This window comes from Suricata suricatta, chromosome 7 (genome assembly GCF_006229205.1).
Source record: "Suricata suricatta isolate VVHF042 chromosome 7, meerkat_22Aug2017_6uvM2_HiC, whole genome shotgun sequence".
Lineage (NCBI taxonomy): Eukaryota > Metazoa > Chordata > Mammalia > Carnivora > Herpestidae > Suricata > Suricata suricatta.
In genome coordinates this window covers 9,978,215-10,002,884 of record NC_043706.1, presented here as the reverse complement: position 1 = coordinate 10,002,884, position 24,670 = coordinate 9,978,215, and the positions used below count along the sequence as shown (strand labels likewise).

The following is a 24,670-nucleotide window of genomic DNA, read 5'->3' as shown; positions in this document are numbered from 1 at the left end:
CCAAGAAGGATCCACTCCAGAAATACACCTGGAGTAGTCTCTGTAACAAAGGCCTACTCTCTAAGGGAGAGTAATACCTCAGTAGGGCCTTATCCCATCTGGGGGAAAGATGTTTCTCCAGCATAGCCTCTTCTAGTCTTCCTGTTTCATGTAAGCGGAGAAGAAAAGCTAAACAATATTTGTGAAGATCAAAGCCAAGGACTCAGGCCTGCTATAAGACTGAAGGTTACTCATAAGATGATAGGACACTTCCCCATTCCCACCTCACCCCTTACACCCACAGGACCCAAGTATGGGGACAGCTGTTTAGAGCAGAGAGAGCAGAGACGAGGAGCATGCAGGCAGCGTCAGGGATGTAAGGCCATTACTGTCCACATCTACAGCACACAGTAAACATAGCGTAACTCTAGCCATTACTGTAAATCTTCACACTAATGACCCCATTCCTTCCATTCAATATATGTCTGCTTTTCAAAAAACAATTCCAGGCATACTAAAAGGAAACAATATATATATATTGTATATATGACATATATATGTGTATGTATATATATATATATGTATGTATATATATGTGACACAGACACAAGAGACAAAATCATCATCAGAACCACACTAAGCTATGACATAGCATTTGGAATTGTCAGATAATTTAAAAATAGCATAATACATTAAAGACTAATGAAAAAGGTAGACAACATGCAAGAAAACATGGGTCATGTAAGCAGAAAGGTAGAAAGTCTAAGAAAATACGAATTTGTTCAAATCCATGTAAACTTGAATGTGTTCTCATTTAGAAGACATAAAGAATGCAGATAAATAGGGGCGCCTGGGGGGCTCAGTCGGTTGAGCATCTGACTTCAGCTCAGGTCATGATCTCACAGTTTGTGGGTTCAAGCCCCATGTCGGGCTCTGTGCGGACAGCTCCAAGCCTGGAGCCTGCTTCAGATTCTGTGTCTCCCTCTCTCTCTGACCCTCCCCTGCTGTCTCTCTCTGTCTCTCAAAAATAAAAATAAAAAACATTAAAAAAATTAAAAAAAAGAAATGCAGATAAATAAACAATGTCACCATCCTCCACCTTTCCCTGATATGGAGGCCCCACTCTTTTTCTAGGATTCCTTCTTAAATCATATATGATGAGAAACACTGAGGTCCAGATCTAGTGAATGAGTTGACATATTGATCTGTATATTAAATATGTATGCATCCATTTGAGAGACAACTGCCCCATTACACAGCCAAACTCCAATTTACTTTGGGCAACCAATCTCTGGAAGAAGAGTTCATTCATATTTTGATACCATTTTCTATTGTTACTCTTGGGTGAACTATGACTTCATACTTGAGTTTTCTTACAAGAGAATAATACTTCCCACTCAAAGTGACCCATCACCTAAACTGATATGTAGATTCAAAAGCTAGTCAGAGAAGCCAGTACTTAAAAGGAGGGAAGTTGGCTTGACTAAAAGTTATTCATCTTGCATGTAATTTAAAAACAGAGCTGTATCTGATTAATATTTATTTCCAAGTTACTTTCATTGACATGAGTGGGAATTGAAGAGTCTTGGGATGGACTCTTTCTCTAGTTGATTATAACAGAATGGTGGTGCTCATCAAACATTCATTTCCCAGCCCTTTTTGAATAGGGCAGGGCATGTGACTGGCTCTGCCCAATGGGTTCTGAGCAGAATTGGCAGGAGTCACCTTTAGGTCAAAGCACAGAAGAGAGGTGAGTTTCTCATCTGTGTTTTTTCCATATGGTAGTGCCCATGTTAGCTGTGTTCCTAAGTTTCCAGGAAGAGAGGAATCTCATACCACCTCTCTCCATGCACACAACTGTGTCAGAAGACAGCAGGAGAAAGAAAAGCTTTGGTTAGGCCACCAGGACTTCAGAACTTGTTGGTTAACCCTGATGTAACTGAGCCAAACCTCCATCAAACAGTGATCCTGAGGATCTTGTGGCCTTTTGCTCTTGTGCCTTCTCTGCCACAGGAAAAACAAAACAGAATTGGAAATCTATATCTTTGCAAGTTGTCATGAAAAATTAGTCCTGGGATCTAATATATATATAAGATATTATATAAACCTCTTATATATAGATTAGAAAAATAAACCACAACCCTATATATGTGAATATTAAAGTTTCTATAGATGGTATCATTCAGGAAAATATAGATATCTTTTACACAGGAGGAGGACAACCTGTGATTTTCTCAATATCAGGCTTGTTCTTTCTAATCAGAAGTGTAAACTCCAGTACGCTCTCCTGGTTTGCCTTCTGGTGTTCTTTCAAATACAGATCTTCAGTTTGGAGCTGAGTTATTTATCCTCCATTCCCCCAATTATGTCCATGCCCACATGCTGCTCTGTGACCACCACAATCACACACATATCACCTGTCACTTCAATACACAATGAAATTATAAGAATCTTGAATGTTTCATTCTCCAGTTATGTTAGCGCTGGTCTATTGCAGGGAAATAGAACTATGTGGAGAAGAAGATACAAGGGAGCAGGAGAAAAGTAGACACAGGTGGGATTAGCCTGCATTCTTCTCTAGCTCTAAAGCTCTGAATTCTACATAAAAGTGTGATGAGTAAGGGACAACTGAGAACAGCAGATTTCTTGAGTAACAGGTGAGATGACTCACAAGTTAGTTCTTCCAAGTTGAAAGATAAAAATCTAACCACTGAAGCAATGCTTTGTGTTGTCACTATTTGTGAATCATAAATTTTAAAATACGCTGAAGGTAGAAAAAGAAAGCAAATAGATTTTCATTGTTCTCACACAGTCGACTTATTTAATACATGACAATGATCCAGTGGTCTACATACTGGACTTAGACATATTAGTAACTCAGCTGCTCAAAATGATAAAATGTCACCAATTTAAAGTTCTCCTGTTTTAAGTACAGGACATTTACAACACAGTGTGTTGAGATTTATAGAATTAGTATTATTGAAATGACTGTGTTGTATGTTTTATATCTGATTCGTCCAACACAGAGAGATCTATTAAAACATTAAGTATGTGTTACTACAACTTAGAACTTTATGTAATTTACTTCTCAATAATTTAATCTTTTAATTTTAAATGGAGTATAAAGGTATAGAGCAAGATAAATACTTCAGGAGAAATCAGTCACAAAATCATTGAAAGAGAAAGTTGCCATTTGTAATTAAGCTGCCTCTAACTATAAATGTTTACTAGGAGCATGACCCCAAAGGAAACACTTTCAGTTGATATTTAATTTTGATTTATCCTTAGATATGGTTTCAAGTGCCTTCTAGGAGTCAAGCAGAGAACTGGATCTCAAAAGACTGATTTGGGTGTTTCGTTTTGTTTTAAAGAGAAACCTCATTCAGTTTTTCTTCTCTTTTCTTAATGTTTACTTATTTTTGAGAGAGAGAGAGTGTGTGTGAGCATGAGCAGGGGAGGGGCAGAGGAGGGGGACAGAGGATCTGAAGCTGATTCATTGAAAAGAGAGCCCAATGGAGGACTCAGACTCTCCAACCATGAGCTCATGACCTGAGCAGAAGTCCAACCATTAACTGACTGAGCCACCCAGGTGCCCCAAAGACTGATACTGGTGGCAGAGAGTTCACACTCTAGTGGGAAGACAGACAAGAAGAAACCACCATGAGTGTTCTGCAAGAGAGGTCCCCAGGGCTAAGAAATCCACAGGAGCATGTACCCCAAGTTGGGATGGGGTTTAGAACAAGGTGAGTAGGGTGTGGCTAAAAGAAGGATACTAGAACACTGGATGGAGGGGGGAGGCTGGGCAACAACGTGGAAGCAAAGAGTGTGTGTGGTTGGGAAACTCCTAAGCAGACTGAGCACAGGCTGGCTGTGTGTCTGTATCGATGTCAGTGTGCCCGTTCCCCCTCACCACTGCAGGGCCACCGGACACACATAACTATTAATCCCTTGAAATGTGGCAAGTGTGAGGGATGGAATTTTACATTTTATTCCATTTTAACTCATGTAAAAAAACAACATTCAAGCAGCCACCTATGGCTAGTGGCTGTCCCACCAGACATACAACTATAGATTCAGAGCTGCTGGAATGGGGGTGGCGTGGGGGGCAGAGTTGTGGGGAAGCCTTATGGCACTAAGCAGTTTGGATTCTAGCCCAAAGGTAAAGAGGGCTTAGTGATGAAGAATTTTAAGCAGGGAGTAGAGTGATGAGATTCCTGTAGGAAAGTCAGTCTAGCAGCTCCTCCTATGACCAGTGGAGAGGCTCATGGCTCAGGAAAAAGAGCAGATAAGCTAAGTAGAGTAAAACAGATAAAAATGATGAAGACAGTGTGAGGGAATTAGGAGGAGGAGACAACTGTGATCAGACGTGAGATTAAGCTACAATATGAAGAGCCGTTTCCTGGGGTCCAGGTCAAGTGCAGAGATGGAAGAATGTGTCAGTCACCCTCATGCACAGTAGGCATTAAGGTTGGAAGGCGTTGCTCTGTTCCGGTGACAGTGAGTCTGAGTTGCCGGTGGGAGAGTGAAGTTGAAAAAATGCCTAACAAGGACGCCTGTGTGTCCATTAGCAAACAGAGAAAGAAAGAAAGAAAAATGGCACCTAGGCGCCATTCTTAACCTTTATCTTCGTGGGCAGAAATTTTGTGCCCATCTTTTGACATCTTGCAACCTCAGAGAATTCCGATTTAATTAAATACATCCAATACTAAACACTGTTAAATGTAATAATACAATAAGGATCTTAAAGTGCTTGCAAGTTTTACTATAAATATCACTGTATAATGCTTTGAAAAGCATATTAATTAAACTCTTGGACTAGTTATACTTTGGATTAATTTGAGGTTAGTAATTTCTCAAATGCCAAATTACAGTGTCTTTCCAAAGATGCATTCTAATGAATGATGTCCTGTATGTACAGATTTAACGTTAGCATAATATGAATGTCCTTTTACTTACCAATGTTATCAATATTTGCCCTCTGACAATCTCTTTCCTCCATACAAAAGAACTTTTATTGTTTCAGAATTCCTCTGGAAACTTATAAATCCACTCCAGGCTTCTAACAGATAATTATTATGGCTCATGTCGAAATATACAAAATAGTAATAGGAAAAATCATTTTAAATCTACCCAATGACTATGTTAGTGTCCTAAACTCCTGTCTGATCTAAGCAAAAACTTCATGGGGAAATATTACCCACTTAACACATCTCAATTTTAGTCACAAATAATAAAATGATCATTGGTTTAAAATGAATCATTGGATTTTAGATGTCATTTTGCCCAATGATTTCCATGCATCTTTGCAATTTCCACACCAAATACCTAGTTTTTGTATGTGGGTTCTTTTTTTTTTTTAACTATTTTAATTTTTTTAGTGTTTACTTATTTTTTGAGAGAGAGTGAGAGAGAGAGACAGAAACAGCACGAGTAGGGGAGGGGCAGAGAGAGAGGGAGACATAGAATCTGAAGCAGGCTCCAGGCTTTGAGCTGTCAGCACAGAGCCCAATGTCGGGTTCAAACTCATGAATCACAAGATCATCACCTAGTTGGATGCTTAACCTACTGAGCCACCCAGGCACCTTATATGTGGATCCTTTAAATATGAAGATGCACATCTCCAAATCATAACCTGGCTGTATCCTAAAAGTCTGGGTGGACAGTTCAGCACTCAGAACATATCTTCACCCTAGAAACAATGTCCTAAATGTGTAGAGCTTCCCAGGGTGGTGCACAAATGCCGATTTGCCATGTGGTTGGAGCCAAGGGCACTGCAAAACCAGGAGGCAGGCTGTTTGGGATCCTGAGACCTGGCATTCTGGAGGGATGAGTCCTCTGACAGAGGGCTAGAAAGAAGGAAAATGTAAAGGGCAAGAAGGAAAAGGACAAAGGCCAGGGAAGAAAGAAAGGTGGAGAGAGAACATTTGGAAGGGTGAGGTAGGGAAAGAGACAGACAGACAGACAGACAAGACTAGAGTTCTAGATCATAGTCCATTGTCCTTTCTGAGTTCACTTTCATTTTAATCCCCTAGTGGCTGTGAAGGAGGGAATAAGAGCAGGAGGGAAGTTGGGAGTGAAGGAGAGCTTTCTTTCTCTCTTCCCCCTCCCCTTCCTCCATGCCCAGAACTGAGACTTCCAGCTCCCCCCTCCCCAAACCTGGCCACATCACATGGAGAGAAAAGACTGTATACAAACAAAAAAAACTTCAAGAACAAAGGCTACCCAGGGAATTGCTTTATGTAAATAATTATAATATTGGCCACTGTCTTTCAGAACACTTGTGTGCTGTGGTCACACAGCTGTAATGAAGAGATCACGCTGTGCACTGAAAGTCTCCTTATCTTCTGGGATTAGATTCCGATTTGCCCTTCTTCAGAAGGGTTTCCCATCGCAGGGAGAAGAGAAATCGAAAGAGGCAGTAGAAGAAATTGTCTAGCTCTCCCGTTTTGCTAGCCTGGAGAAAAGGTGCCTTAGCAGGAAACTCGGTTTGCAAACAATGAACATCTTTTGTGTTCCTTGTTGGCAAAGCAATTGATTCTAGTTAGAGATTGGCTGGGTGCCACCCTGTGAGCAGTTTGTCTTTTCTGTTCTGAGGGGTGCAGTGGGGAGAGCTGTAGTCTGGGCTTTTTTTATTCTTCTCTTATTATAGCTAGCTCATTACAGGCTTTCTTCTGGCCACCCTTCCATTGCGGCCAACTGCATGCAATGCATAGGTCACATTTTAGAACATATATTTATTAAATATAAAGGGAGAATAAAAATAAGCAGTTTGAGACATTAAAAAAATTTTTAATGCTTATTTATTTTTGAGAGAGAGAGAAGCAGAGAGACCCAGTATCCAAAGCAGGCTCCAGCGTCTGAGCTGTCAGCACAGAGCCCGATGCGGGGCTCAAACCCAAGAACTGTGAGATCATGACCTGAGCTGAAGTTGGAGACTCAACCAACTGAGCCACCCCAGAGCCTTGAGACATTTTTTAAAGTGAGAGGCTGGGAGAAGGCAGTTTCTTACAACCAATATCATCTTCTGTCTGCTGTTCCTATTGTAATTTACATTGACCTCTTCTGTCCTAAGAAAGAAACCAAACCCAAATATTATACTATAAGCAGAAAGGGAATGGGGTTTATTCGAACTCTATAATGCTGATGTGCATGTTACAAAGATAGACTTCACTGTAAGAATGTTCTTTTTAACTAAGGAGCACACAGGCAGCCCGTGGCAACCATTAAGTTTCTATTAAGTTTGCTTTAATAAAAGTAAAAAGTACTTCATATTGAGTTTTATTTAAATTTTAATTGTTTTATTAAGAAAGAGTTGAACATCTACTATTAATATTGCATTTATTAGCTCCTTCTTATCTTCTGTTTAAGGAAACTTGACCACTTTATTATGACCATGGAAGGTATCATACAAGTGTTTTAATATGAAACAGTACCCTATAATAGGCTTTGGTACAACTGACACTTTGAAAACAACAGAAGTTGAGGACCTTACAGATGACCACAGAGTGGCTGAGGTCCCCAAGTGTGGCTTCCCTGCTCTTACAAAGTGGGCCACCACAATGTCAGGAACGTGCCGGGTAAATCTGCCCACCAGTCACTATTGCTTTCTCATCCAAGAGATGTGAATGGGACCAACTCTGAGCAACACCCATTTTGAGAATCTCCTAGGACGGCCCTGAGTTTGGGCTCAGGAGACAAATCCCGCACCTAGGAAGGAGGAAGAGAAGGTGAGCCGTTTCCTCCAGATCTACAAGGGGTATTGTTTGTTTGATTTCACACAGGGAAGGAAATAGAATCCTCTGTAACAGTAAAATGGGTTAACACCCGAGTTTATTTTCTAAAATGCAATATCCAGCAACAAATCCAAAAAAAAAAAACAAGCAAAAGGCCAACCAGAAAAGGCTTTGAACATTGTTATACTGATTAATTGCTATCCATGTCAAGCGTGAAAGAAGACCCCTTCATTTTAGCAAATAGCCTGATAGCAACAGGCTTTTTGCTATGATTTAAGTGTACTTTTTTTTAAATGTCATAGAATATTGGGACACCTGGGTGGCTCAACTGGTTGAGCATCCAACTCTGGATTTCGGCTCAGGTCATGATCTCACGGTTCATGGGTTCAAGCCCCATGTCAAGCTCTGCACTGATAGTATAGAGCCTGCTTAGGATTCTCTCTCCCTCTCTCTCTGCCCCTCCCCTGTTCATACTCTCTCTCTCTCTCCCAAAATAAATACATAAACTTAAAAAAATAAAAAATAAGATGTCATAGAATATTTTGGGAATATAATATTAGACAAAATATTTTCTAAAGATGGAGTTACCAAATGATTGTTACACCTTCAAGAATTAAAACTTTGAAAAGCATAAAGTGATCTCACCACCTTCCACTGAAGATTTTGATATAGCTATCCAGGAGTACATACTTGTGACACATTCTTAACAAATGTAAGAAAGAAGCTCAAGGCAAAAAGATGAATTTGACTTCTTTTAGTTAAATTTGATTTCTGAATAAAAATATAGAGAGCTGAAGGATTTAATCAAAAATTTAAAAATTTAAATAACAAAATCATCAGCAACTTAATTAGGATGGCTCATGAGCAACTGAGAGGTAAGATTATACACTGACTCATTCTTCTATTTATATATGGGAATAATTTAGGACAATTCATTTAACCTCTATTTTAAAGGTTGATTTGTTTTATTGTAAAGGAATGCATGCTCATTAATAAAAGGAAATAAAGGAGAATAAGAAAAAAAAAATGATTCGTAGTTTTGGCGCTTGAAGACCCTGTAAGCATTGTGGCTTATTTTCTTTTTGTTTTATTTATGTGCCTATATTTGTACATATTTATGATATAGTCATCTGTATGCACATATGATTTTGTTTTCTTCCCTTTCTTTCATACCTTTTTTGTTTAAACATTAAAATATATTTAATAAGACATTTTCTTTTTCTTTCTGATGATAAAAGTAACATTTTAATTTTTTTTTAGGGGTGCCTGGGTGGCTCAGTCGGTTAAGCCACTGACTTCAGCTCAGGTCATGATCTCGTGGTTTATGAGTTCGAGCCCCGCATGGGGTTCTGTGCTGACAGCTCAGAGCCCGGAGCCTGCTCCAGATTCTGTGTCTCCCTCTCTCTCTGCCCCTCCCCCACTCATGCTCTGTCACTCTCTGTCTCTCAAAAATAAACAAACATTAAAAATTTTAATTATTTTGTTTAAAAACTATGGAAACCCATATAAGGAAGATGAAACATCACAATTAATTCTATGGCAATGGAGAAAACCACATCTGGTGTATATCTTTTTAACCCATAGGCCCAGGTCCATCCATTCATCTATTCATCCATTCATTCAGACACACTTTTGGAGAAGCGATTATGTTCTGGGCTCTGTTGTTTGCACGAGGAATCCAGCAATGAATGAGACAGAAATCTCTGCCCTCACAGAGCTTTACGTTCTGGGCAAGTTAAATAGAAAATCAATAAATAATGTAAGCATGCCATTTTTTCTGACAGTGAGAGGAAAAGAAAGCAGGAAAAGACACAGGATGAGTAGGATGACTTACAACAGCATGGTCAGGAGAGAATTCATGGAGACTAGTACATTTGAAAAAGACAGGAAAGACGGGGGAAAGAAAAACATTTGAGTATTTGGCAGAACAGCAAGTGCAAAGGTCCCAAGGTAAGAGGTTAGCCCATGAATTCAAGCAATAGCAAGAGGCCAGAGCAGAAAGAATAAAGAGTGTAGAAGTTGAGATACAAAAGGCAAGGACAGTGGGATCCCCTTTCTTTTTCTCTGAATGAGACAGGAAGTCACTGGAGGATGTCGAGGAAAGAAGTTCCTGACCTCGTATGTTTTAAACAGTCCTTTCTGGAATCGTGGTGTACAGAGGACCCCAAGGAGGCTGATCGGATCATCTGTGTGAGAGATGATGGTGGCTTGGACTGAGGAATCGGGGGTGAAGATGATGGAAAGTGCTTGCGTGCCTTTTGAAAGACCAGAAAAGAGAATGTGCTCATAGAGGGTGTTAGAGAAAGTGGAATCCACCTTGTGTTTGAGCTTCTGGTAGAATATTGTTGCATTTCTTTAGGCGAATGGGGCTCAGAGCAGGACATGTTATGTATGTGTGAGGGGCACCATATTCAGTTTTAGACGTGCTGAGTTTTTAGGGATGCTTGAATCTATAATTGAGGGAAGAGGTCCAATCTTGAGATAAATCTTTGATAATTATCAGAATATTTTCAGTATTTGACATGTAATAGAATAAGATGACCAGTGGATTGGGGGATAGTTTCTTTTGGGCAATGAGAGAAAAGAGAATCGTATAGGAGTGACTAACATAAGATTGGCAGAATGGTCACCACCATTCCACCTGACTCACAGGCTAGCTTCAAATAATGAAACATCCGTGGCTTTGGATTTTTAATATTTTGAAGGACTTTTCAGAAAATAACCCTAATTTGTCTGGATAACATACACCATGTTGAGTCTCCAAATAGAGTGTAGAGACCTTTGGCAGTGCCTCAAATAGTACACTGAGGATTGCAGAGACACCATCAGACACCAACCCTGAAGAAGTTAAAGTCTAATATCTACGCATAATTATAATACGGGCTTTATCTGAACTGGCAGTAATGTATGTGGATACGTACACACGTTTGAAACCATTTTCAAGGCGAGAGATTTAAAATGCTTGGAAATCACCGTACTGTCGTGATAGCATGAGCGCAAAGCTGAAAAGGTGTCTTCACTGCTTGCTTACGTCATGGACCATCCGGATACACAAAGCTATCCTCCTTTTTGAATACGTGCGTTAAAAGGCCAGTAAGTGACCAACCCCCTGGCCCAGCAAGGGTAGGTCCCTCACCCAAGCATGGACTTTCTTATCTAGTAATTTCCTCATGCCCGGCCCACGCCCTGGAGACCCACAGCCCAGAGGATCCTGCAGGGCCACAGTGGGTCTTAGCCACCACACCAAGACGAACATCGGTCGCACAGTGAAATCAGAAGGCTGAGAATATTGGCCCGCTTCCCTTTGTTGTGATTTTCTGAAATTATGTCATCTGAGAGAGACCCTGCATTTTGTCCCCCGAGGAGGGGGCCCAGCCCAGCAAAGTCTGGAAGGCAGCTTAAAAACCCTGCGTGCAGCACTGTGATCATTTCTCATCATTTATTTTTGCTGAAATTACGTACCTTTCATTAAACCTGGCACAACACTTTAGAAGCCACTGATACACATCAAAGAGCTGAGCTCTCCTAGATCAAAATAGACTGCAGGTTTGGACCTAGACCAGCACTGTTTGAACACTAAGAGCAGTTCACAGCAGGAAGCAATTGCTTTTGGACAAGAATCAGGAAAGAACCAAATGGATTTCCTCTATTTCTTCCTTCATTAGCAACGTTGCAAATGCCTTCATCACATCAGAAGAGAAATCTTTATTGGATTTTCATTCAAAAACCTGTTTGGGAGGTAGAATTTGAGGTGGAAAATTTAAGCAACCTTCTAACTAATTAAAGTTTGTAATAAGAGTAAACAGAATTTATATTTGAGAAGTGGAATAAATGCTTTTATTGTTCCCTTTATTTTTTTAGCCAATTGTCAATGGAGCCCAAATATGTTTGAAGAGTGTGGATTTACTTTGTCTTCTCTTAGTGATCCAGACACAATTACAAGGAATATATAGATGTGTCATAAATAGGATCGAGTGGAAAAAATTATACATGTAGACAACACTTTTGAGAACTTTTATCCAAAGGCATTTTGAGTGAATGAAGGAGTTTCATTTTTATGTCATCTATCTTCAGAGATGAGCACCTGCTTTATGAAAGACATTCGGTAAGTATTTGTTTAAAATCTTTTTAATGCCTTGTTTAAAATCTTTTTAATGCCTCTTTCTAAATCACATCTAATATAAAAAATGTATGACAATAGACGATACATCAAATATTTAAAAATACGTTGAGTCAAACTGATAGAAGAATACAATGATCAGAGTGAAACAACTAATAATCAATAATTCTGTTTTTACTTTTGCAAAAATAACCAGTAATTCTGCTTTGAGTTTTAACAATGAGATTTTTAAATGCCGAGAGATTAATGGTCTCTTTTGTTCTTCACAGGAGCCCAGTGATGTCGCCTCTGTTATTGATCCCCATCTACAGATGAAGCCATTGAGACCCTGAGAGTAAATTAACTTGCCCATGGTCAATCAACTGTATGAATCAGGGATCCGCAAAGCGTTTCTGTAAAGGGCCAGATAGTATTTTCGGCTTCACGGGCCATATGGTTGCTGTTGCAACAACTCAGCTCAGCTCTTCTGCCACAGCATTAATTTAGACTTTGCCTAAATGAATGAGTATGGCTGTATTCCAGGGGATTTTATTTATGGACAGTGAAATTTGAATTTCATATCGTTTTTGTCATGAAGTATTGTCCTTTTGCTTTTCCCTAGCCATTAAAAAAAAAAAAAAAGGTAAGACCCATTCTTGGTTTGCAGTTAGGACCAAGTGGGATGGCGGGCTGGATTGGCGCACAGGTGGTAGTTACTCAACTCCGGATACCAGTGGTAGGGTCAAGACACGGACCTAGATCTTCCACCACAACCCATGCTCTTTCCACTGCGCTATGTGGCTTTGTTTCATAATTGAGGAGACACCCTACTCTGCGACTTGAAATCTGGAGAGTTTTACTGCTGTTCCTACTTTTGAAATTAAGTACAAGACTCAAACATTAAGCCTCAGCATCCAAAGAGAGAGATAGAGTAATCACAGTCAGCAGAGCAATTAGCAAAGAGAGAGCCAATAGCAAGCCCAGCGAACATTTCATTGTCAGCTAGAGGGTTTGGCTAAAAGTAAATTTAATACTCATTAAAAAATGAACATTGCTTTAATGCCACTTCAGAGGCTGGTAAATTGTAGCTAGCTCTAAGCAATTCAGGAAGCAGTCCCATTGCTTCAAGGCTAACATCTACTTAGAAGCAATTCCTTCATGAAGCAGAAAGATTGGGAGAAACCTCCTCTTGGAGAGGTTAGGCATCCCCTGAAATAGACTTGGGATTCTGTGCACACCCCCAACCCCCACAAGTGAAATAGACATGGTCATGAACAGAAGAAAGAGTAGCCATTGATTCCGCAAAGAGGATGGCAGGTAAACTCCATAAAGTATAGCCCCACCGAGAAAAAGTTTTGAGAATTGCACCTGCCTATAAAAATAGTGATTAAAAACACTCCTATCAAGGTACATTTCATCATTTTTATATTTATTTTCCTCCTCCCATGCCATGATTTACAGCCACACCTCTGAAGCATGAAGCTGAAATCTGTCTCCTTAAACCGCTCTTCCCTGAGTGATTTTGTTGGGATAGAGATGTTCGTGAAAGTTGAGCAATTGCTGGTGTGCTGTGGAATAAAACTGTCACTGTGATTTAAAAATACATATTGTAGAAAATAAGAAAATGCATTTTCAAAACCTTGTTATTTTGTCTTCTTTGGAAAATGAAGGCAGTGATGTGGAGAGTTCAAAATAATAAAAAGGCTTTGTTAGTTGTGAGGCATTTGCAACCTCAAAATCATCTGAGTTCCCTGAGAGCTCACAGGTATTCAAATATCTTGGATCTAAGAGAATAGGAGCTAATTGCCCGAGTGATCGATGACCTCCAAAAAAATGCACTTGAGCAGGTAAATTAGTGAGATGTGGAGGGAAGGAATTGAGTGATTAATCACATATATGTACACACATGGTCTTTTTTGGACATTTTCATTGTTTGGATTTGGGATACAGGAGGTTGACCATCTTTTATCTTCCCCATTTTCTTTCTATTTTGGTTGGTTTTAGGACACCGTGGAATTAACCTAAAAACCTGAAATGCTGGACCTGTCTTTAAATTGCTATTGGTTTTATATTTGCCTACAATCTACAGTTTAAGAATTTCCTCAGCTCTGGGGGTTTGTATACACACACATGTGGGACATTCTTTGATCAGAGTGGCATTAATATATCTCATTTCATAATGAATATCCTGCACTACCCTTTGAAGGGAAAATGCATATTCATGCACTATGGTGAGTGGGTAAGGGAGGTGAGGAAAGAAGAGAAAGAAAGACCACTTGCAGAAGAGAGATGATTTTACTCCTGCCATCTCAATAGATACATAGATGACAGAGATAGAGAGAGAGATAGAATTTCAATGTATCCTTTAAGCACAGAAACAGATATTTGAAGTTTGATAAACAAGTTCTTCCCAGCATTTTTTTATTTTCAGGAAGCACACAGAAAATGATAGTATTTTTTAAATGCACTGTGGTAAACAGGAAGAAGTTTGAGAATACTATTTGGGGATTGGTTACCAATATTCTCATATTTACTTATATTGTAAAATTGTGGTAAGAGAAATAAAATGGAATGTTTTAAATCAAATATTCCAAACAATTATATCAAAATATTTAAAGAGGAATTTGAGCTTGCTTCTGTGAATATCTTTTTTCATGCCAGGTTTTAAGCCTGAAACAGCAATGTAGAATTTCTAGCCAAAGTTTTGCAAGGATGGTTTCTTCAAATTCTCAGTATTTGTGATCTATGAGATACGTCTATATGAGTAAATAATGTATTATTTAAACATCTTTAAAGCTTCTCAGTCAATTACATCGGTTGACTTTTTAAAAGGATCTTCTTTTCTTAAATTATCAATTATATTGGAATTTCTTGAGCTATTGTGTTTGGATTTTGAATCCAAGTTTACTTTTTCTGTATCAATTATTTTAGTAATGGAGGTCCAATTTGCAAGCCATGCCTACATTTTTTAGAGTGTTGATTCTCTGGGTAGCTTAGATGTCAACAGAAGGCATATCCAGCACATGGATGGAAGTATACCAGAAGGCCCAAGGAAACAAAGAAGAGGCCCTGACCAAGGTCCTGCTGGTGTCCCTCAACTTTCCAATGTCGCAAGCAAAACAAAACAAAACAAACAGACAAACAAACAAAACAGTCACCAGTCTTGGAATATCCCTTTTCATCCTCAGATATACTGGGATTCTGAGGGTCTACAAGCCAACTACAAAGTGTCTATAAAAGAGATTTGCTATTGGCCAAGCAATCAACATTAATGGGGAAGCCAGAGCTTTCTACACAGCCCTGGAAGTGAGGGCTCTTTCCGTGTAGAAGGGGGTCAACCCTTTTCCAACCATTATATCACAAATCATCCCAGTTGGCCACACGCTCCTCCAAGGAAGCTATGGTTGCTTATTCCTGGGCTTTTTCACCAGCTAATTCTAAGCATGGGGCAATTGGGAAAACAAACAAACAAACAAAAACTCCGCTTGATCAACATCACTAACAACTGAAAAGCCCCAAATTAGATTTGTTCATTTTTACAATTATTAATGGTTGGAAAATGCTTTTCTATATATAAAGGGGTTTTGCTTTGATTTGCTAACATAAAAACTGCAAGCTTATCATTGAATTATGAAGAACGCAAAAATGTCTCTCTTAAATACAGATATTCTTTGGCTTACGATGGGGTTTAACCCAGTGTAAGTTGAAACTGTAGTAAGTTGATATACTTATCAACCTAATCTATTGAACATAATAGCTTAGCCTAGCTCACTGTAATATGCTTGGAACTCACATTAGCCTGCAGTTGGGCAAAATCACCTAAGACAAAGCCTATGTGATAATAAAGGGTTGAATATCTTATGTAGTTTATGGATCACTGTACTGAAAGTAAAAAACAGAATGGTTGTGTTACTCACTATAAGTTATCTGTTGTTTGACCCTCCTGATCGCATGGCTAAGGGCTATGGCTGCCACTGTGGAAAAGATCAGCCCTCAAAATTTGAAGCACAGTTCCTAGTGTTTGTTAATCACTTTCATACCATAATAAAGTTGAAAACTCTTAAGTTGCACCATCATAATCAGGAACCATCTGTACACAACATCTCTTGCCTAAATTTTACTTTCCCCAGAGACTGTTCATAGAAGTTTCACTGACCTTGGTCAGCATGTTAAGTTTAGAATTAAATATTTAAAAATGTATGTTTGCATCAGGTAAAAATTAAATCATTTGTAATTCCAATATCAGAAATTTGTATGTGTGCACTCTTAAAATAATCATTAATATGTGTAAGCTACTTGTTAAAAATAGTCTCCATTCTTTATAAACTCAAAAAATATTCTGATTGGGAGTCTGGCTGGCTCTGTTGGTTGAACATTGACTTAGGGTTAGGTCATGATCTCGCAGTTCTGGAGTTCAAGCCCAGCAACTGGCTCTCTGCTGTCTGTGCAGAGTCAGCTTTGGGACCTCTGTTGCCCCCTCTCTCTCTACCTGCCCTACCCATGCTATTGCTCTTTCTCTATCAAAAATAAATAAACATTAAAAAATATTTATATGGTAAGAAAGTGAAAGTCACTTTGACAGTATGCGCTTTTAGGTATGTCTCTGAGCTGAGGACAATCTGGGGGCATCAAATCCAGTCTTACAAAGCTGAAATCTTTAGAGAGCTACTTGTCACATCTGGGTACTCATCAAAGGAACCACCAAGAAGAGCTGTAAAGAGCCAAAGTGTGAGGCTACACTCTAGTTGTTTGGTTACTTAGATACACCTACAGTTCAGCAATATAAGCAGTAATATGTAATGAAAGAGAAAGCAGATTAAAAATGAGTTGTATTGATAGATGTGATTAATTCAATTTCAATGTCAAGGCTTTAATATTTTAATAGGCTTAAGTCTTTTGTTCTTAGTCATATGCACAATTACTTGTTTTCATTCCTTTGATTTAACAACAGAAAAATCTGAATCATCTCTGTAGAAAAATACACAGTCGGAAAAACTGATCTGGGTGAGTATAATTGTTATCAAAGTTCTGCAGTTATGTCATGTTTACATTATATATGACCAAGTGTAAAAAGAAACACTTACATCATGTCTGACTAAGGTGAGAAATAATACATTGTTTTCTCCAAGTGTGATTATGGCAGAACAAGACAAAGTTTATCTAGTTAGCCTTTAACTTGAATAGTCTGGGTCAAAATTGAAAAGCAGGGTGTGGGGGGAGGGGAGAAGACAGAGGTTTTCAGCATCCAGATCCCAGAATGCAGGTCGACGCCCAGACAACAGCTTCCTCCCATCTTCTTAAACACAGGACATGCTCAAGTGCCAGAAAACAGGCAAAATTCATTTACTTAGGAATAAGTCTTTGGAAGTATATTTAGATGGTTTACTGTTGTCAAACTCAGAAATTCTCAACTAAAGCCTATCAGAATCATGAGGAGAAGCTTCAAAATACATATTTTCCCACAGAGAAATGAGGCACATAAATGAATAATAAACTCACTCCTAATCCGCTCTAGGTGTCCATCTCTTAAACACAAAGAGAACAATGAAGAAAAACCGCTTTTCCAGGGGTATCCTGTAATTATTTGCGTGTGGGGGTCTGTTTTGTACATGTGTGTCTACATGTACATATACGTGGGTGTGTGAATAAAATCAGCTTCTCACTCTACAACTCGGGGGCAAGAACGGCCCAATGTGATGGAAGAAGCGTTCATGTTCAACAGAGATCCCAGGTCCTGCCTCTCCGCCCTAAGGCAAGGTGAGAAGGGGGACTTGCCTCACCTCCCTATTTCAGTTTCCCAGTGAAAGGATGACCACTATGACCATGCTTTCCTCTTCTTCTGCCACAGAGCTTTCCAGAGACCTGATGGGCAAGGGCTGAGCCAACATTTGCCCACAATAACTTGGGGGGTCCTGTGACCTCATTCAGAAACCTTAACACATTCATAGCTTCTAGGAGGCCCGGGAGTGAATGATCAATAGTGATGGGCCAAGGTTTCTCAGAGCTGCTTTCCATGGAAGCCGAGGGGTCTAAACATTAGCCAGGGCCACTCAGGCTGAATAATGCCTCCTATCAGTGGACAAATTCTGCAAGTTTTTGTCAAGGTGAAAACAGTTTGTGAATACTTAATTATTATGCAATGATTCTTTCCTGTTCTTTCTCCTCCCTTTTTTCTTTTAACCCAACACCTTCCTCTAGGGAAATCAGTCAAACTAGACACTGTCCAAGGTGGTCTTCAAGCACACCAGGATCCCCTGGAGAACTTTTTGAAACACGGGCACCTGGGTCACACTCCCAGAGGTTTTGCTTTGATTTGGCTGAGGTGGGCCTGGGTATTAGGATTTTTAAAAAACTCCCCCATGTGACATGCGGCCAAGATTCTCACACATACACACACACACACACACACACACACACACCTGAGTCTGGGAGTGAGAGGAGTTAAAAGTGTAAGTAAATCACATGATCCAACGTTCTACTTCCAAAACAGAGAGATGTCCATTGCTGTGGGGTAGACGAGAGCCCAGCCCCCTTATCTCAGAATTTGCAGTTTGTTCACTGTTTCACAGTCTCCGTGTTATTAATTTTCTGTTTCATAAACCTGACACACATAATTGTTAATTACGTAGCACACACTCCACCCTCACTGTACCGGTTCCTCTCAGAACCCTCTACTGATATAAAGCTACAGTGCAATGCCCTGCTATATTAAATTTCAATTTAATTATCTTTATGACAGCATCACCTCCTCGGAGGAAATGATTAACTCTGAGATGGACTTAGAATGGAAGAGAAAGCTATTGCAGTGAGCCTTGCCCTAAAGCCCTGTGCTACGAGAGAGTCTGCGTTTTCAGGCAGAAGAGTAACAATAAAATGGTTGAAAAATGAGCTTCTTTTCCACTTCTCTCAGATCCCCACGATGGGATCCCTCAAAGGTTCCTACTGGCACACACAAAAGTGAATGGCATAAAAAATGGGACATTAATGCACAACTCATGTGTGCATTTGCACGCGTATGCACAGAGGCACACTTTCGTTAACAGCAAAGAATGATTCTTAAATAACCAGCACAGGAGACAATAGTTAGCAGCCCATGGACAGTACAGTTTCATTACTTAATATTAATCTTTTCCTAATTAAATGTGATTTAGTACTATGTAACCTTAAAAAAAAAGCTTAGAGTGTCTTCCTTTTAAACATTACTGGAGGTGACTTTCAGTAAGAATCTCTTTAACCTTGGTTTGCAAATTAAAAGAGCTAGAAGCTTGCAAGGTTAGTCAAAGTAACTGTTTCCCTAAATTAACACCAAAGGGGCTTCAATTCCATGTAGCTACGATATTAGGTGACTGTGAAGAAAAAGACTAGAAAACGGGACCACAGGGCTTTGAGACTCCATGTGATGGAAGCAAAGCCGTGAAAGGAATTTTATTATCATTAATCAAGCATTCATATAGCAAGTGCTTACAGAAAGTACTTTGAAATCAGCTGCAATCAGGAGTGGACTGGCACCATCCCACATACATGCTTCCATGCTCCTGTCTTTGTTCTCTTTAAACATGGCAAGGAGATCCAGGCACCGAGAAATCAAGAGTGGTCCAAATCTTGAACAATGGCAGCCAACATAGACACAGACAATACCATGGAAACTTGAACTCTTTGATGAAATGAGAATGCTGTGTGTAGCTAAGGCTCCGGCTTGAGCCTCAGGTCAGACTTACTATGGTTTGGTTTGGGGGTGGTTGGGATGTGGGAGGGAGAGGTGAAGATCTAAGAAGCCTTTTTGGTAAGAAGACATCTTGAGAGAGAACATGTGTAGACATTTAAGCAAAGAGCCAGTCTAAGGGGAGAGAGTGTTTTGAGTACACCGTGAGCCTGTGACTTATACAACTACCACCTTCAACCCCTGGAGGAGTTGCAATAAAAAGTTATACTTGTAATAGATACTAAAATTTCTACAACAGATTGGGGTGATGGGTGTTCTATCTATTTGGGGTTATACCAAAGTAGAGATGAAGAGAAAAGATAGCTTTCCAGAACTTGCAGATACTGTGTATCAGGGGAGGTAGGAAGGGGCTTTGTGGTATCACTGAAGTCCTACTTTTCATAAGTGTTAATGTATTTGATGGAATAAGATGGTGGGAAAGGGGGAGTCTCAGGCAATAACTCAGGGTGCTGTGCTAAGAGGGGAGACAGGTGACGGTGCCAGAGGTATTTATTTTTACCATCAAATTGGTGTGAATGGAATAAAGATAAATGATTAGAGTCCAAACAAAATTCTTGCATCATAAGTTAGCAACCTATGTAGCCTGAATATAAACTCTTTATATTCTGTTCCTCATTAGAACTTGGTGCAACCTGTTAAACAGAAGTTTAAGAATATTTGCTCAGTGAGACCTCTGTGAACAATCGTTGCTCCATGAGTCTCCATCTGCGTATTTCCCCTCTGTATTCTCACATTCTGTATGGTTTCACAAGATGCCTCGGTCAGGGCTCAGTCAGGAAACCAGGAATAACTTTCGGAATTTCAAATGGAGCTCACAATACAGGAAATTGGTTACTAAATATTAGAAAGGCTAAAGGAGTAACAGGAGAGGGCTGGGGGCACTATGGTGGCCCAGTTAATTGAGCATCTGGCTCTCGATTTTGGCTCACATCATGCTCTTGTGGTTTGTGGGCTCGAGCCCCATGTTGGACTCTGTGTTGACAGTGCGGAACCTGCTTGAGACTTTCTCTCTCCCTCCCTCTCTCTCTTCCTCTCCCCCACTCTTGCTCGCTCTCTCTTTCCCTCCCTCTCTCTCTCAAAATAAATAAATAAACATAAAAATACAATAAAGGAGTAACAGGGGAGGATTTGATTAGCAAGATGACACTGTCAGCCTGTTGGAAGAGGAGCAAAAGAAAGAATACAAGCCAAGACCTCACGAGTCTCTGTTACTGAACCTGCTGGAGAATCCCCTGCTGCCGGGGGAGCCGCTGTCCCTGCCTCTTCTCTGCACAACCAGGGGACTAACCTGATTGCTTGTCAGGTGCTGTCCGAAGAGCTGCCTGAAGCCAAAAGGAAAGAAAATGTCCTCTCTCATATTCCCACCTTTCAATCTCCTGCTAGGGTCTCGTGCTAAGGAACATAAGGAAGCTGCTGGGTGAGGGAGTCTGTAAATAAAGTTTGCAGACTTCCACCCTGCTTGTAAAAGAACGCAGATGCATGGGAATGGACCTGAGAGGCAACAAATGGGCAGCCAACTGGCCAACCAACTCAACTCAAGAGACGGAGGAAACTGACAAGACAGCGGGAGTCCCCATAGATTCGATTCCGTTGCCAAAGGAAATTTGGTGGTAGAAATTATGCAGCTACTGCCTACCAGGGATACCGTCCATTTCATCTCTTTGCTTTGTGATTGACAGATTTTGCTTTAAAAGATTTGCTTCCATTTACTTGAATTTTGGCTGGAAAACCTTTATAAAAACCTTCAATAATATGCATAATATATTACAAGCTGTAATACAATCGATATAAATAATATACATTAGACTAAACTCTTAATTGGCACGTGATCACCTGTGGACGCTCAGGAGAAGAAAGACAATGCCAACAAAGAAATCGAATGCCTGACACGGGGCCAAACGCAGCATTTGAGGATGGGATTTGATGGAATAGCTTATGAGAATTCACTCCCATTAGAGAATGGCTTTTTTATGTCAGCTCAATAACTTCCAGGAAATAAATGAAGACATTTAAAAAAATCAAAGTGATACAATCATGTAAGTGGAGCTTTATAAAAATTGATAATGGCACGGCATACCAGCTCCGAAGTATGACAACATTAACCACATCAGGAGAAAGTAATGAATTGTAATAAGTCTGGAAACAAGCTAAGAAGTAATTAATATCTCTGAATCAGTTTTGTGAATCTATTATCTTAATTTTGTGGTATTTTGAATAGAATGAAAAATATTGAGTAGCAAAAGCAAGATGTTAACTAAATGATAGTGATTTCTAAGACTTGGACTGACACACATACCACATCTTTCCTTTTCATCAGAGACTGGAATGCTACACGGAGAAAGTAATCATCTGATTAAGGAAAGAAAAATTTTAAAGCAAGTTAGCAGTAAAACCGAACCTGAATGACAAACACCAGATCTCCCCAAAGGCTGGGCCTACAGACAGCCCATGGTCTATGGAAGAAGTATCCAGTGCAAATTATAACGTTTTTATTTCACATTGATAGACTTTGCCATACCTTGGTATAGACTTCGAAACAAAAGTCATATCATTGGTTTTGAGGTTCTCATCATGTTTAATGTTTATTTATTTTTGAGAGAGACCGAGCATGAGTGAGAGAAGGGCAGAGAGAGAGAGAGACAGAGACAGAATCTGAAACAGGCTCCACGTTCTGAGCTAGCTGTCAGCACAGAGTCCCACGTGGGTCTCGAACCGATGAACTGCGAGATCATGACCTGAGCTGAAGTTGGACACTTAACCAACTGAGCCCCACATGTGCCCCACATGTTTATTTCTAATAACCAAGGGCTGTTCTTAGGATCCCAGCCATTCCCTGTGAAGATGCTAGCATTACTCCCCTGAGCCCCAGAGGTGGCTCTCCTTTGCTAGAGATGATCAAACCACGCCCTGAGAGGACAGGAGAGGCAGCTCCCAGGTACCAGCTTCCCCCTAAATGTATAAGGGCACATCTACCAGCAGTGGGAGCACTGGGGAAGAGCCACCATTAGGGTTGCCCTGAAGTCAACCCCGAATGCATGGGAGCTTTGCACAGTTGATATCATTGAGGTGGTATCCTCCCTGCCCCCCCAAAAAATCACAGGCTGCAGAGAAAGAAAGGTCTTATAACCAGACAAGGACATTGGAAACTTGTGCCTTGCATGGGCCCAAGTAATATGTTTTCAATTCTAGGACAGCCTCTAGACAAAGAATGTCTTAAAGCTCGGTGCACTCCCATTTTCTATTTCCTCTTCCGGTGGCTCTCACTCTCCCCAGTCTAACCAGCAATCTTGACTTCCCCTTAGGAGAGGATATGGGACAATTCTCTACAATGTTTGCTCCATTGATGAAAAACGAGGATGCGATGTATTTCATGAATGAGAGGTATGTTTGTATTCATGGGGTAGACTTACACTTACAATCTCTCTGAAATTGGTGAGAATTGCTGTCTTACTGTCAACGTAAATTCGTAATTTCAACCAGCAATGTTTCTTTTCTATCTTATCGGTCCAGGTAGCAATGGTATATTTTATAATCTTTGGTCTTTAGAGGCTAGATAAAATATAACACTTCATAAATGGGTCCTGTTGGATGAATTTCAGATTTCTACTCTATAAAAAGTGAGGTCACCTGTATACTGAGGTGATTTCTTAAAGTTTCTCCCACCTACTATACCGGATAGTGGGTTCTCAGCAAAGATTACATGGTAAAGGAAATGAATTGTTATTGATGAATGTTCCTGGGAAGAAATGAAGCTATTGCTCAAGGTAAATAGGTATGAAACAGCTTAACTGACAAGACCAGGCTCCAAAAAACGGGAGAAGGCTGAGAAGCCCAGAATAAAATTGCATATACAGTATTTAACATGTTTTCATATTTCTTAAAATGCAAACACTATCTTGCCTTGCTCTGCTGGAGGAAATGGTAGCACACCCAACCCTTCTCCATATCGGATATGTGGAAAGATCAAGAAGTGGTGTTCACAATGTATAAATCAAGCTAGAAATGTTCTGATTGGGAGAAAAGAGAATGGGTTATTCTATGCCAGAAAGAGCCCAGCAATTTCTACGATGGAAGTGGCCTCAGAGAAAGCGACCAAGCCATTTATCTGTTGAAGGTATAATTACTTTTGATTCTACAAACTGTATCGAAATTTGAATGTATTATGTATTGTGATAAAATGCCCCCTTTCCCCTTGGCCTTTTGAAAATGAGTGCACTCAGAAGACGGGCTAGATGCATTACAGGGACACATCAGGCGTTCTGTGAGCGGAGAATGTCCCCCTTTGATCTCCCCACAAGCAGATTGTGACACAGTGTCCCCACAGAGCAGAATGCACAGCACAGGAGGGTCTTTTAACTAGAAAGCAGAGGGAAAAATTTATGAGGTTCTTATGAAGTGGTCTGTTTTAGCTCTGAATGGAGGAAAGGAGAGAGAGAGGGAAAAGGGGCAGTTTTGTGACCTAAAGATGCGGTTGGGGCCTGGTGTGATTTTTATCATCTTAGATCGCATTTGAGGAGACTAACTTCAAAGTGTAAGGCTGCCTCTGTGCAGCACGTGAGACACGGAGGCAAAAAGTAGCTGGTCCGTAAGCAATCCGCAAAGCAAACTGCCAGTTGAGATTTCCTGAACTAAAATTCTTTGAGTCATAATGGGAACAGCTTCTCAGTATATAAAGAGCGAAAGTCCTCTTTGGTTCCAACAGGGCTTTGTCATGACTTGTAATGAGCTGAACATTGTAATGCACGTTCTAAAAAAAAAAAAATAGACTATTTCTGTGTGTGCAAAAACCACAATGCCCATGCGCCAGGACGTTAACAAAACAGCACCTGCACAGACTAAGATCGCAACTCTATTCTCTGCTTATCTTTGCTTTTCGTTCCCTGGGATCGTTTTGGTCTCAATGGGAAAGGAAAGCCGTGTGGGCAAGCATAATTCATATGTTAGAACGGGAGCTACCACTTTTGTGTGAATCGGCGCTCCGTAAACAAAACAAAAATCTGAAAAATGTTTCAGTCCAAACATTCTCAGACAGATAAATAGAACAAGCTTCCCAATGACAATGGTAATCGGGGGAGACTGTAGGTAACACGGGCTTTTAAAACCGGAATCGGAATTTAGGGGAGGCACGCCAGAATT

The 24,670-nt window shown here is 40.1% G+C and overlaps 1 long non-coding RNA gene across 4 annotated transcripts in view; it reads right to left on the bottom strand.

Annotated features, from left to right (window-relative positions):
- LOC115297022 overlaps window positions 1-24,670 on the bottom strand; it is a 296,881-nt gene that overhangs the window by 56,135 nt on the left and 216,076 nt on the right. For 3 of the 4 annotated variants that reach the window (XR_003911214.1, XR_003911215.1, XR_003911212.1), the window contains one exon: window positions 21,831-21,883. The exons of the other annotated variant lie outside the window; for it this stretch is intronic. This is a non-coding gene — a long non-coding RNA (uncharacterized LOC115297022). The remainder of the gene's footprint in view (window positions 1-21,830; window positions 21,884-24,670) is intronic. 4 annotated transcript variants of the gene reach the window in all.